This window comes from Lycium ferocissimum, chromosome 12, assembly GCF_029784015.1.
Source record: "Lycium ferocissimum isolate CSIRO_LF1 chromosome 12, AGI_CSIRO_Lferr_CH_V1, whole genome shotgun sequence".
In the NCBI taxonomy this organism is placed as follows: Eukaryota; Viridiplantae; Streptophyta; class Magnoliopsida; order Solanales; family Solanaceae; genus Lycium; species Lycium ferocissimum.
Window position 1 is genome coordinate 32787779 of NC_081353.1, and position 15809 is coordinate 32803587.

The window sequence follows — 15809 nt, forward strand, 5'->3', positions numbered from 1 at the left end:
TATAAATGAATCATTTTTGTCTGTTCAAATTGTAACGGTCATAACTCATGTCATCCTTTTTCCTTAGCTAATTTAATTGTATCTTGTCTTTCTTATTATTATTTTTCCCTCCCGACTTTATTACTAACATATTTATTTTATGAATTTCTTTGCTTTGTGCAGATGACAAACAATGGCAAGGTTGCATGAAGGATTGTTCCGACAATTACTGCAGAGCCTAGAAGATAATCTTCAAAACTTTGTTATATGATATTCATTAATTAATGTTGTAATTGAAAAGCTAATCATATGCCATCGTTTGTCATCATTTAGATTTAGATTTAGACTATTAATAAGTGAAACTTCTTAGAACGACGAAGGGCAGATTCGTAAATATACATTGCTTTATGGCTAAATTGTAAATTGCTTTTGAACCTTGAATGCAACCACGTGTTACCCTTTCTAGAAATTACAAAAACGTCTTCCTAACTTTTCCCTTTCTCCATTTTCCTCTTCGGAAGTCATAGAGCTTCTGCTGACTACCAAGTCATGCGGTAAGGAAATCGTTGTAATCTTCTCTTCGGATTCAATTGAGGTCACTCAGTATCATCATATTGTGTCCATACCCTATTTAGCTTTCTTGAAAATTTCCAAATATGTTTTTTTTTTTTTTTTGGTTTTTCAATGGAAGGGGCGGAAGCACATGATGCCTAGCGATGTCACCCGAAACGGCTTGGCTGATTTTTTTTTTTTAATTTATACATACATAAATAATCTAGCGAACCAAAACATGTACTGGTTATATATAAATTAAATGACACTGCTTGGTAAAAGTGATTCCGTCCACCAGTTGGTTTAGGCCTTTAGTTTTACTATCGAGGTCGAGTGTTCGAATCTGGTCATCCCTAATGACTTTTTTTAAAAAAAAAAAATAGCATTGTTTAGAAAATTTACTAAAGTCAGATCTTGATCATTTGAAGCCTACCCAAAAATAAAGTTTCAAAACCAAGTAAACCAACATCCATCAAATTCATATTGCTGCCAAAAATAAGTTATTGCATTTGATGATCTTATGAGTGGTTGTTTTACGACTTGTATAAAAAAAATTATTTAGTAATATTTTCAGTGAGTGTATTATAGATTTGTTTCAAGCATAGAAGCTCATCGAGGAGAGTTGTAATTTTATACTTGAATTGTGTTTTTCTAAACTATGATGTCATTATAGTGATTTATAAGTTATTGTCTTTGCTGAGCTTCTGCGTAGTTATTTTGTGACTTGTAGAAAAAAGAAAAAAAAGAATTAGTAATATTTGTAATGAGTTTATTACGAATATGTTTCAAAAAATAGAAGCTCGTCGAGGAGAGTTGCAGTTGAACACCTTAATTGTATTTTTCTAAATTACGTTGTTGTTATAGTGACTTATTCATTTGTTCACTTCAGAAGTGGCTCAAGGGGGGAGGCTAGTGAAGCCTTCACTTTAGGCCCCTAAAAACTTGAGGCTCCAATTTTTTTTTTTTAATTAAGTGTCAATTTCATGATTTGAGCTTCGCTTAAACAATATTGTAGTTTGTAGAAACATAAAAAAGTAATAAAAAGAAAAACTATCTACTTTTATTGTAAAATTATTTTAGAATTTTGGATTCCACTACTCATATCTTCATATTAGTAAATAAATTTTATACGACAATATCCTACAGATTGTATTGCTAACGCATGGTTAACATCTTATTAACTTGAATTAATACTTACTAATATAAATGATAGCGATAATATTATTAAGAGAAATTAAAGACTTCATGTTATTAAGGATATATACTATAAACAAAAATATGAAAAAACATATAGGCCTCTTATTAAAAGTACCTTTTTTTTTTAAATTAAAATTCTTTTAATATCGACACTGCTTGCAAAAAATTCCACGTACGTCACTGCAATCACCCTTTGACAAATAAGACATGCTGTTTGGACTCTCTCATCCCTTTTCATTATGGGGTCTAATTGTTCAATGGGGGTCGTATGCCTATCACTTTGGTGAAACTAAAAATAAGTTGCACTATTTTATTGGCTGTATTGCTGTAATCATAGGAGGAGTTTGCATGCTGATGATTACTCCTTGGTTGATTCAACTACTTGAACGGGAAACCCCCATCATCAAAGCACCATTGGCAAAGATATGCAATATGGTAGGTCCAGGTTTGGGGTTTGTATTTGCTTATGTTTTTACAAAGTGTGTTCCAATCCATGACGTTCAGCTCCTCTCAATATCATGTTTTATTTTCGGGGTTTTCTCGTAACCTTACTCATCCAACCAGCCACCACCGACTTCGGCCTCCACAACTCTTTGTTATGGGCTTTGTCTAAGAGACTTCAAAGAACAATGGCAATTTCTGTTTGTGGTTGTGTTTGTTTGCTGCTTAAGCATTGTTTTGAGAGTCTCGTATCGGCATTTCCGGCTATGCTCATGCAAGCGCCGGCGGGAAATGCTCAACCAGTGGTTGGGATATACTAGAAGAGCATATTGAACCAGCGGAAAGGGCGGCGAATGGGGAGAGTCAACCAATGATGGTGGATGGGGAGAGGGAGATTCAACCAGTGAATATGCAGATTCATGTGGAGAATCCGGTGGTTGTGCCGCCTCAGGCTGGTGGTAGAAACCGGCCGGTTAGAAAGTTTTTCAAGATGTTCAAATTAAATCTTAAGTAAAAACCTCTTTTTTTCCCATTCAATTGTGAATTTTTTGAAATGTCAAATTGGTAAAATACAAATTTAAAGCAACAATAATGAAATAGTAGAAAATAAAATATAAGAGTATCTAAATAAATCATCATTATTTTTTTGCCCACATATTCTAACAAATTGAGACTTTCAATATTCTTTTAAATATTAGGTTATTTCTCTACTAAATAGACATGAACTATTGATAGAAAGTTAAACGGTAAAATTTGTAGTCAATTCTATTTAACGATGGATTAGTAACGAAGTATTAAAAAATTATATATTTGAAGATGGTAATCCCGTAACAATGATGTTTTGAATGTCAATTTCAAGGTTCGAAATTCAATTTATGAAAACAAGTTAGATGGCAATAGTGAACTTTATAAATAATAAAAAATGTCTACATTGTCACTTTCACAAACTTGGCTTGGTGGTTTAGTTACTTCTTTTTTATCCCAACCACCAGGGATCAAACCTAGGCGGGTGCATGTTTTAGTAAATATTAAGTATATTTTTTGTGTATCTATTTCGTAATAATAAATCTTATTTTAAAAAGATCGTAACATATTCGAAATAAAACACTTAAGGAACACTTAGTGTTTTTTCCATAAAAAGATATCAACATCTTATTTTAATAATTTTTTTTTTTGCAACACTTAGTGTTTTTTCCCCATATTTTGACCAATGACTAGTCATGTTTCAAGACTCCGAAATGTCAATATTTTATATAGAACTTAATATTTTTTTCTGCGTACTATAATGGAGGCTCAATACATCAAGGATACGTAAACGTTCGGATCGTCGTTTTAGGGGTTGGAAAACCTTACAAAAATAGAAAACTAAACCTAAAGTTTTCAAACAAAACTTACTTCGGGCACCTTTTCAACCCCTAAAATAACGATCCGACGTCTATGTATCCTTGATGCATTGAGCCTACATTATTGGATGCAGAAAAAATATCAGGTTCTATATAAAATATTGACTTTTCGAAGTCTTGACACATGACTAATCGTTGGTCAAAGTATGAAAAAAACCACTATGTGTTGCCAAAAAAAGAAAACAAAAAATATGTTTTTTTTATCGGTCGCTATAACACAGTATTTTACTGCGTTATACAAAAAAAAAACATCTTTAACGCATTATTTTACTGCATTAAATGACTTAACGGTGCCATAACGGTTAAGTCCTTTAACGCAGTAAAATACTGCATTAAAGGTAGTTTTGTATGAGTTTTTTTTTTTTTTTTGGAATATTTTGGTCGGTTGTCTTTTTTATGGGGTTATTTTGGTTCCGGACTCCTCATCCACCACACCAACCACACCATTTTCACTTTTCTCTGCACTATTACAAACCTCTCCTCCACCACTATTTTTTCTCTAGCTATTTCAATCAAAATGACAATCACCCAGGGGCGGAAGCACATGATGCCAAGCGATGTCACCCGACACGGCTTGGCCCGAATTTTTTTTTTAAATTTATACATACATAAATAATCTGGCGAACCAAAACATGTACTGGTTATATATAAATTAAATGACACTGCTTGATAAAAGTGAATTCGTCTACCAGCTGGTCTAGGCCTTTAGTTTTACTATCGAGGTCGAGTGTTCGAATCTGGTCATCCCTAATGACTTTTTTTTTCTAAAAAAAATAATCGCATTGTTTAGAAAATTTACTGAAGTCAGATCTTGATCATTTGAAGCCTACCCAAAAATAAAGTTTCAAAACCAAGTAAACCAACGTCCATCAAATTCATATTGCTGCCAAAATAAGTTATTGCATTTGATGATCTTATGAGTGGTTGTTTTACGACTTGTATAAAAAAAATTATTTAGTAATATTTTCAGTGAGTGTATTATAGATATGTTTCAAGCATAGAAGCTCATCGTGGAGAGTTGTAATTTTATACTTGAATTGTGTTTTTCTAAACTATGATGTCATTATAGTGATTTATAAGTTATTGTCTTTGCTGAGCTTTTGCGTATTTATTTTGTGACTTGTAGAAAAAAAAAAGAATTAGTAATATTTGTAATGAGTTTATTACGGATATGTTTCAAAAAATAAAAGCTCATCGAGGAGAGTTGCAGTTGAACACCTTAATTGTATTTTTCTAAATTACGTTGTTGTTATAGTGACTTATTCATTTGTTCACTTCAGAAGTGGCTCAAGGGGGGAGGCTAGTGAAGCCGTCACTTTAGGCCCCTAAAAGCTTGAGGCTCCAATTTTTTTTAAATTAAGTGTCAATTTCATGATTTGAGCTTCGCTTAAACAATATTGTAGTTTGTAGAAATATAAAAAAAGTAAACAATAAAAAGAAAAACTATCTACTTTTATTGTAAAATTATTTTAGAATTTTGGATTCCACTACTCATATCTTCATATTAGTAAATAAATTTTATACGACAATATCCTACAGATTGTATTGCTAACGCATGGTTAACATCTTATTAACTTGAATTAATACTTACTAATATAAATGATAGCGATAATATTATTAAGTGAAATTAAAGACTTCATGTTATTAAGGATATACACTATAAACAAAAAATATTAAAAAACATATAGGCCTCTTATTAAAAGTACCTTTTTTTTTAATTAAAATTCTTTTAATATCGACACTGCTTGCAAAAAATTCCACGTACGTCACTGCAATCACCCTTAGACAAATAAGACATGTTGTTTGGACTCTCTCATCCCTTTTCATTATTGGGTCTTGTTGTTCAATGGGGTGGTATGCCTATCACTTTGGTGAAGCTAAAAATAAGTTGCACTATTTTATTGGTTGCATTTCTGTAATCATAGGAGGAGTTTGCATGCTGATGATTACTCCTTGGTTGATTCAACAACTTTAACAGGAAACCCCATCATCAAAGCACCATTGGCAAAGATATGCAATATGGTAGGTCCAGGTTTAGGGTTTCTATTTGCTTATGTTTTTACAAAATGTGTTCCAATCCATGACGTTCAGCTCCTCTCAATATCATGTTTTATTTTCGAGATTTTTCTCGTAACCCTACTCATCCAACTAGCCACCATCGACTTCGGCTCCACAACTCTTTGTTATGGGCTTTGTCTAAGAGACTTCAAAGAACAATGGCAATTTCTGTTTGTGGTTGTGTTTGTTTGCTGATTAAGCATTGGTTTGAGAGTCTCGTATCGGCATTTCCGGCTATGCTCATGCAAGCGCCGGCGGGAAATGCTCAACCAGTCGTTAGAGATATACTAGAAGAGCATATTGAACTAGCGGAAAGGGCGGCGGATGGGGAGAGCCAACCAGCGATGGTGGATTGGGAGAGGGAGATTCAACCGTTAAGGATATAATCCTAGAAGAGAAAGTTTTCAAGATGTTCAAATTAAATCTTAAGTAAGCTTGTCAAGTGGGCCGAGCCATTTAAACTTCGGCCACACGGGGCCGAGGGTTAAGTGAATGGGAAAATTGAAATGTCAAATTGGTAAAATACAAATTTAAAGCAACAATAATGAAATAGTAGAAAATAAAATATAAGAGTATCTAAATAAATCATCATTATTTTTTTGCCCACATATTCTAACAAATTGAGACTTTCAATATTCTTTTAAGGTAAAATTTCTCAAATGACTACCTTATTGTAGCTTCCTACCATTTGTAGCTACCCTTTTAAATATTACCATTTGTAGCTACATTTTGGCAAAATAGTGTATGTTTTCGCATGTATTTGTTGCCAACAAATACATGAGAACAAGGTAAAAAAAAAAAAAACATGACCCTTGATTTTAGCCTTTAATGGTGGAACTATTAAATTAGATATTAATATATATTTTTTTGATGTATTTTAGTGATTTTTTTTTTTTGATGTATTTCAGTGATTTTTTTTTTTTTTTGCCATAATGTATTTCCGTGTCTTTTTTTTTAATGTATTTCAGTGATTTTTTTTATGTATTTTAGATGTATTTCGGAGTTTTTTTTTGATGTATTTCAAATACATTGTGTACAATCCAACTACTATGAAGCCAAATATATTCAAATTTTCGTGTATTTGAATGGATTTCAACATATACATTCGTATAAAGACCAAAAATTCAAATACATGACAAATCATTCAAAAAAATAATGTATTTGTATTAACAAAATACACTAAAAAATGCACTCAAAATACAAAGACAAATACATTAAAAAACAGTATTTGTGTTCAATGTATTTGTATTTGGCTTTTAACAAATACACATGGCCAGATTTGAGACACTACCACCATCAAAAAACCCTAATCTCTCCAACACCACCAAAATTCTAAACTAAGACACCATCACCACCAAAAACCCAAATCTGAGACACCATCACCACCAAAAAACCCTAATCTTTCCATCACCAACAAAACCCTAATCTCTCCACCTCTTTGTCATCTTCTCCGCCACCATCTCAAAATCAATCCATCACCGAGCCATCAACAATGCACGAGGGCCATTGAAAAGAGAGAGAGAGAGTCGGGTTGGGGAGAGATGGGCGGCGAGAGAGAGGAAAATTGAAATGTCAAAGAGAGAGGGCGGTGGTAAAATACAAATTTAAAGCAACAATAATGAAATAGTAGAAAATAAAATATAAGAGATATCTAAATAAATCATCATTATTTAATTTAAAAGGATAGCCCAATATTCTAACAAATTGAGACTTTCAATATTCTTTTAAATATTAGGTTATTTCTCTACTAAATAGACATGAACTATTGATAGAAAGTTAAACGGTAAAATTTGTAGTCAATTCTATTTAACGATGGATTAGTAATGAATTATTAAAAAATTATATATTTGAAGATGGTAATCCCGTAAAAATGATGTTTTGAATGTCAATTTCAAGGTTCGAAATTCAATTTATGAAAACAAGTTAGATGGCATTAGTGAACTTTATAAATAATAAAAATGTCCACATTGTCACTTTCACAAACTTGGCTTAGTGGTTTAGTTACTTCTTTTTTATCCCAACCACCAGGGATCAAACCTAGGCGGGTACATGTTTTAGTAAATATTAAGTATATTTTTTGGGTATCTCTTTCATAATAATTAATCTTATTTTAAAAAGATCGCAACATATTCGAAATAACACACTGAAGGAACACTTAGTGTTTTTTCCATAAAAAGATACCAACATCTTATTTTAATAAATCTTTTTTTTGCAACACTTAGTGTTTTTTCCCCATACTTTGACCAATGACTAGTCATGTTTCAAGACTCCGAAATGTCAATATTTTATATAGAACTTAATATTTTTTTCTGCATACTATAATGGAGGCTGAATATTTTATTCATTTGTTCACTTCAGAACTGGCTCAAGGGGGGAGGCTAGTGAAGCCTTCACTTTAGGCCCCTAAAAACTTGAGGCTCCAATTTTTTTTTAAATTAAGTGTCAACTTCATGATTTGAGCTTCGCTTAAACAATATTATAGTTTGTAGTAGTTTGTAGAATATAAAAAAGTAAACAATAAAAAGAAAAACTATCAACTTTTATTGTAAAATTATTTTAGAATTTTGGATTCCACTACTCATATCTTCATATTAGTAAATAAATTTTATACGACAATATCCTACAGATTGTATTGCTAACGCATGGTTAACATTAGGGGTGTTCATGGTCCGGTTTGACTTGGTTTTTGGTTAAAACCAAACCAAACCAGTTAAGGCGGGTTTTTTTTAATATTCAAACCAAACCAAACCATTATAGTATAAATTCTATCGGTTTCGGTTTTATCGGTTTGGTTCGGTTTTTACGGGTTGTAATAATATATTTTATAATGCAAAAAAATTGACAAACTTATTTACAAACTTGCGCTTGTTATTTGCACTAACAGTGTAGGTTCTACATTATCTAATATGTAATACTCACGACAATAACAATTACGCTGCCTAATCTCAAGCAAGTTGGGATCGGATATATGAATCCTTATCATTACCCATGTCGCTCCATCCAGGCTCATGTCAAATATATACTACCTTCATACTGCAAATCGCAGAACTTCAAAGCAACGGCATTAATCTTCAAAGATACCTGAACTCATTCAAAGATAGCGAGGACAGAAGAAAACATTGTTATCTATTACATGCCAACACTAATCTTATCCACGAGTAGTACAACCTCCACAACAACAAAATTAAGAAGGCTAGCCCATAAAAGGTTAATTATATACATTACTTTTTGATTAATCAAGTTGAACAAAATAACAAGGTCTTTAAAAAGTCCTCCGAATGATCAACACAAAAGAACCATATACCCAACTATCACCAGAGAAAGATCATTTAATTGCTTGCATAAAAGTGTGATTAAATACAAAAAACAAGTCAATAGCATAACCCAAAAGTACTTCTGGTGAAACAAAGAAGAATAACCCGAAAATTAACTACCAAAGAGCCAAACAGTTGCACCATGAATTTCAATTGCAACATCCAAACTAATCAATGCTCAAGGTAGTGCCAAAGATATTCTGAAAAAATAAAGAAAAAAGTTTAACAAAGTAGGCCTTAAGAATTTTTAAAACATAAAAGACATATTCATAAGAGTTAAATATGAAAATTTACCCTTTTCAACTATCTCAAGTTTTGAATTTCTTCTAAAAGATCTTCAAGCTTGCATTCTTTGGAAGTTGATCTTAACCATTGTTGAGTGCAAATAAGAGCTTCTACGTCTTTGGTGATAAAGAACTTCGATAAGAGTCAAGAATCCGACCACCGGTGTTAAAAGGCGATTCAAGAAAACAAGAGAAATAGGAATAGAAAGAACATCTCTTGCCATCATAGAAATAATTGGATATCTAGCAAGAAACTTTCCACCAAGCCAAAATATCTAACTCTTTGGTCTTTTCCAAATCATCTAACAAGTACTTATCAAGTTCTGATTTATTTTCAGTATTGTCTTCATCTGCCAAATATTTCTCCCATTGTGTTTGCCACATCTCGTCACTATGCATGGTATCAATTTCATCATCCAAGCTTGTTTGACCACCAAGTTTATCGGTATGAGTCCCACAAAAAGAACTCATGTAGTAATCATACAAGCGACTCAAAGTATCCATCACCTTTTTCGATTTTTCGGCTCCCACCAAACAACCATAAGAGTTTTTAAACAGATATTCCACATATTTCAACTTGTATCGAGGATCCAAAACAACAAAAATGAATAATAACTTGTTCATACTTTCAAAAGTACCCCAAACATTTGTTAAATTTAAGCTCCATCTTTTTTAGCCATGCCACTCAAAATAGAATCTTCACTACGAACATATTTGCAAATTATATTTTGAAGATTAAAGATCTCATGGAAGAAAGAATTGGAAGTAACATATGAAGTTCCCGAGAATTTCAAAGTTACACCGGTAGAAAATCTCAAGGAACTTAATGAAAACTTTAACATTCTTCCAATCATCTATCGATGGATGCCCTCCCACATTATTTGTTTCTAAACAATACTTGAGGTACTTGTGATCATCATCATACATTCTTGAAAATGCCTTTTCAAATTTTACACCGTATCTAGCATCATATATGTGGAGTTCCACCTAGTCTCAATATCTAAAGTCAAAAGACCATGAGTGTCAATCTTAACCTTCTCGACAAACGACTTAGAGGAATCAAACCTTCCAGCTGAGGACTTAACATATTTGATAGCATTTCTTACCCGAGAAATAGACTCATTTTGTTCACCGAGTCCTTCTTTTCACGATCAAATTTAGAATACGAGCATTACATCTAACATGTAAGAACTCATTTCCTAAGATGCCTCCTTTCCAATCCTCAATTCTTCTCTTCAAGTGTTTAATTGCGTAATCATTAGCGCTTGCATTATCTAAGGTCACCGTGAATATGTTCTCAATTTCCCAATCAAATAAGCACACCTCAATCCCCTTAGCAATTGTCTCACCCTTATGATCTGATGTTTGGAAAAAGTTGAGAATTTTCTTTTTCAGATTCCACTCATCATCGATCCAATGGGCAGTGACAACCATATAAGTTAGATTTTGAAGTGATGTCCACGTATCACTAGTAACACATACACGTTGATTATGAATAAGCTTTTTAAGCTTTTCTTTCTCCTCTTGATATATTTTCAAACATTGTCTAGCAACAAAGCGAGAAGGTAATTGAAAATTAGGCAAAGCAACTGCCATTAATCTCCTAAAACCTTCTCCTTCAACAACTTTAAAAGGTTGTTCGTCAATAATGACAAACTCAGCAATGGCTCTCCTAATCTCATTGACGTTAATCACAACCTTTTCTACAGTACATGTACTATATGCTTGTTCCCCTTTTTTAACTACCTTGATTCTTGATTGATTTCTGTCAATAATTCTAAGAGGGGAATTAGGACAAACCTCATTTAAATGTCTCCATAGCGTTGAGGTCCCATTCGTACTTTCAGAAGCAAAGTTACTAGTACAGTAGTTACATTTCGCCCTTTTCTTACCCCATTTATCAAGATATTCGGAATAGTGTTTCCAAACGCCGGATGTTCTCCTGTCACTACTCACAAGGCTACGATCAGGGTCGCAAAGAGTTGTTTGTTTCCGCTTTTTAGCATGATTGGAAGTAATATCACGAGTTTTATCACCGTCAAGCTCAGGTTCCAGCAAAGTAGTTGGAGATACTTTGTTGGTTACCTCCACTGGCTCCACCTCTTTTTGAGTAGTTGTAGTTTCCATCTGAAAAAAAGTATCCGAAAATCTAAATAAATAGAGAAATCCAAAATCATTAGATAAAAACTAAATCAACAGAAAAAACCTAAATCAGTGGAGAAAATCTAAAATAACAGAGAAATAAAATAAAAAACACATACAAGATGAAAGACTAGAGAAGCAATTCATTCAAGTAAAACTTCAAAGACACAAAAATAATTACACAAACAAAGAGTAGGGAACATGCAAAAAGTAACCAAAAAAGAAAAGGGAAGAAAAAGTTAGAGACTTACAGGGATTAAAGCTTCTTGTACTTAATTGTTATTGTGAGAGCAGAATAGAGGATTAGAGGTCTACAGGGTTTGTTTGTGGTTTGCTTTCATCAATTTCCTTTTGGTTTTCAATTATTCTTTCCTCTTTCGCCTTTGCATATTCACTTCAATTTCTCTTTCTCTGCGCTTCAGTTTCTCTGTATGTCCCTTGTTTATTTTGCTTTTCCCATTTGTCTTTGTTTGTTCTGTTATGGGTGTATGTCGACTTGGACTGTGTATTGATTTGCTTAATTGTACTTTTTGAATTCATAATTGGTTGTATGCAATGTTGACCTTCACTGAAGTTGCATGTATATATTTTGGTGATAATGCTCAGAGAAAGATCAAATACATGTCTAGATTCATTTGTTTGATCATACAGAGGGAGACAGCATTGTCTCTGACTACACCATCATGAACATGATTTCGCGAGGCTTGCTACTCTATATTGTGAGTTTTGATCTTTTTGTTATGCTATATGTGCTGCTATGCCAATCTACTGTATTAGTCTATGAAACTTTATTCTGAATCCACTCAAAATAAGAGATTGTGGAGATTTGCCTGAGTGTTTTACTTTTGTTTCCTATGCTCTATATATGTTTGACACTTTGTTCTATAGAAGGAAAACAAATTATGGACATCATTGATGGATAGTACAAGTAATGGAAATGAGTCATGACTAAGTTCATTCAAAGATTTCCTTAATCACAATAAATCAATTTTCTCAAATGCATTATATTTGGTAGCATATGGACTATATATTCTAAGAGTAAAACATAGTTGCGCCAAAGCAGTAGGATATGAGTAGTATAATGGCATCAACATATGTCACAGAGCTTCAATATCGAGCATTTATTATTTTTTTGTATTTGTATTGATGGTATTCTCCAAAGTTCTTCAAATCAAAAAATACATTTTGAGAGCACTGGTTTTTATGTTTCTTGTTGTAACAAGTCTACTAATGTTTCTTCATATGTTTCGTTAGTTTAGAAATTGCATTCTCAATCTTCTTACCATCTATGATGTAGTAAGTGGATTTTCAGTGTTGATTTAGATGGGTAGTGTTTATTCCACTTGTAAAATGCATTTATGTAAATCTCTGCAGTTTCAAGTATTAGCACCTTAATATTTGTTCCTTTAGCATCTTTCAAATGTCTCTCGGGACAACTGGGAATTAGAGAATCTTGCATTACTTCGAGATAATACTTGACGGCAATGGTAAGTCTTGGTGAGGAATGAAGTATAAAGCCATTGATCCGCACGTATAACATGTCAGTCAATTTATAGAGTAAATGTGAACTACAATTGAGTTCTTACCAAGTCTTCTCTCTTTGTATTTGTAGGAGGATTATTTGAAAGGAGCTGAATAACATTTTTTCATAGCCATTTATTGCTGCAGCAAATGATCGAGCCAAAAAGCAAATAAAAGCTCTAGATAATATTCTTCCTTTTTATATTTCAGGTGGGCAATTTTATCTTTTTCAATCTCTAAAGAACTACTTTTTCCATTTACTTTTAGAATTTTTATAGTACCAGTTTCTCCAAAAAAAAAAAAAAAAAAAAAAAAAAAAAACTACTCTTTCCGTTCCACTTTATGTGACCTGATCCATAGTACGAATAAATGTACATATTTAAAAACTAAATAAAAAGTACTATAAGTTACAATAGTTAACAATTCAAAATAGTTTAAATATTAAATCGTGTTCAAATATAACATCTTCAACTCTCCAAAAGTCCAAATAGTAACTAGATCACACAAATTGGAACAGAGGAAGTATAATCTTTCCATGTGAACCTGGTTCTATTTGTTTTTATGCTGTTGAGTAGTACGCGCAGTTTATGTAATTTCAAAGTAATATAGCCTATGAGCAATAATAGCCTGGTGAAAGAAAGTTCTTATTATTAATTTCCTTTTTAAATATAAAATATATGTAATAACTCTACTGTTCAGGTAGTTAAAAGTTGTTAGCTTTACGACCAATTCACTCTTCTCTGGTCAACATGTTCAAATGGCAATAGCAAAACAGTTTTAAACATCTGCTAGCCAACAATAAATTTTTAAGGAAGGAATCATGAGAATTCATACATCTCATTTATTTATAACTGATTAAGTTATTTGGTGCAGGCCACTGGGAGATATAAATTTTGCATGTGGTTTTGCTTTTGTACGACTGGAAATTACTTTAACTTTTGTGTCATTTCAAGGTAAAGTAGTCTTCGAACAATGATAGCTCAGTAAAGTAGCATATTGTTTTATCATAACAATGTCAAATTTGAAATATGACAGAATGCTATAGTTGAGCCATTTTATTAATCCTAAACTTGACCAATATAGTAGGACTCTCACATTTTATTGGTCGACATTCTGTCCAAGAGTTGGAAAATTTAACCGATACAATCTGAAGTCATGAAGGAAGGAATCATGAGAATACCAATTTGAGCAGCTTTTATGTGCCTATCTTCGGTGATTCTCAGGTAGAGATAACCTTCACGGTATGTCATACTATCCTTTTTTCATATTTGCTAATTGTTGATTTTCTTCATCTCAAAATACAAGTTTTTGTTGCCTGAACTAGAAAAGCTTTTTCTTCATCAAGCGCTACAATTTTCTCTGGCGCTATTTTAAGTTTGTCAAATCGTGGAAAGCTTGGTAATTTCCTTTCCGAGTTTTGAAGCAAGAGTAACTGTCACTGCTTATTATTTTATATATGTCTTGCGGACTTTTACCGTAAGCTCTTTTGATGTCTTCTCTACATATTGTGCACTAGAGGTTGGCTGATCTTATTTTTCATATGGTTCACTTAAAAGACTAGATCTCCATATTTCCATCTAAATAAAAGCCGAGCTGTCACAATTTTGTGATGGTGCACTACAAGTTCTCTCACCTTGCTAATGCTGCAAAACAGATGGGAAATACAAGAACTGTAGAGATTTTAGGAGAAAGCTCTTCAAGTGGGAAGATTTGTAAATTGCTACTATTATTTTCAACTTATACTGTCTGCCATAATATAAAGACTTTGAGGTATTGCGATATGCTTTAGTCTTCGTTTTTTCGATTGAAGGTGCGACCGAAGGAGTCTTACCTTCCAGAATGCTTATGCTATGTTACATTAGTTTTACTGTATGAAGATAACAGAAGACTACCTTCTGTTACTCTTTTCATTCTGTTTTTCACTTTCCAGCGGACCCCCAGGCAATGCTTTTGGTCATCCTCTCAAACAAGGAATATATACATAAATTTATGATCTTCTGCAACCGTCTTTAATTTCATGGTATGAAGTGGTCGTGCTTGAGTTAATGCAATGTTCAGCTTGCTATTTTTTTAATTACTCTAGAAATTTAATTGTTCTAGTAGGAAATTTATAGTTTTTAGTTACAGCTGGAAGATGAAGAAGCTGAGAGATATAGGACTTTCTTCAACTAGAAATATTATTTCTACACTTACCTTGAAGCGTTTGCATGTTATATAACTTGGGAATTGGGCAAAGAGATGGTTCCACAAAATATTGAGAACTCTAAAACTAACTGCTCTGTCCTGGTTGTGAACAAGTAGGCGAAAGGTATTGCTTGGCTGCTATAGTGTTTCATGCGCGAGAGGTTGTGAACAAGTAGGCAAAAGGTATTGCTTGGCTGCTTTAGTGTTTCATACGTGAGAGGTTGTGAACAAGTAGGCGAAAGGCATTGTTCTGGCTGCTTTAGTGGTTCATAATCAAGAGGCAATGTCACAACTCTGTTGAATTGAAAAGATTGCTTTTAGCCTATGTTCTTGTTCTTATTGTCTCCTCCTGCGTTTACTTCTTGGCATTGCTTAAGTTTTGTAATTGCAGGTTCTAATATTTTTGTTGACTGCAACAAAAGAAGGCTTGGAATGATGGACTTTCAAAAGGAATGCATTTTTTTTGGCCACTTTGTAAATATGTGGGAAGCAGCCTAAGAATGTACATATGTTGCAACATAGTATTTCTTAATCTTTTGGATATGTTGTAAAATTTTGTTCCTCAATAGGTGAATATATAATGGAGCATTAACATGTTGTAGACATTTAATCTTGATAAATTATAGTAACAAGTATAAGTTACTTCTTCGGCGTTGAACCTTTTGGCAATGTCATAAGACAATGTCGGGCATATTGCCCGTGCTGTGCACGGGCACGGGCTATCTAGTTTCTAT

General features: G+C 32.9%; 1 long non-coding RNA gene across 10 annotated transcripts; it reads left to right on the forward strand.

Moving 5' to 3' along the window:
• Positions 1 to 402: 402 nt before the first annotated feature.
• LOC132039872 (uncharacterized) lies at positions 403 to 15723 on the forward strand. Of its 10 annotated transcripts, none has more exons than XR_009410508.1 (3): positions 403 to 533; positions 12983 to 13101; positions 13765 to 15723. It is a non-coding gene; the product is annotated as an uncharacterized LOC132039872 (long non-coding RNA). The 10 variants fall into 10 exon arrangements; XR_009410513.1 differs by lacking the exon at positions 403 to 533 and having other exon boundaries at positions 11726 to 13101; positions 13765 to 14911; positions 14995 to 15723; XR_009410514.1 differs by lacking the exon at positions 403 to 533 and having other exon boundaries at positions 11726 to 13101; positions 13765 to 14132; positions 14546 to 15723.
• Positions 15724 to 15809: the final 86 nt, after the last annotated feature.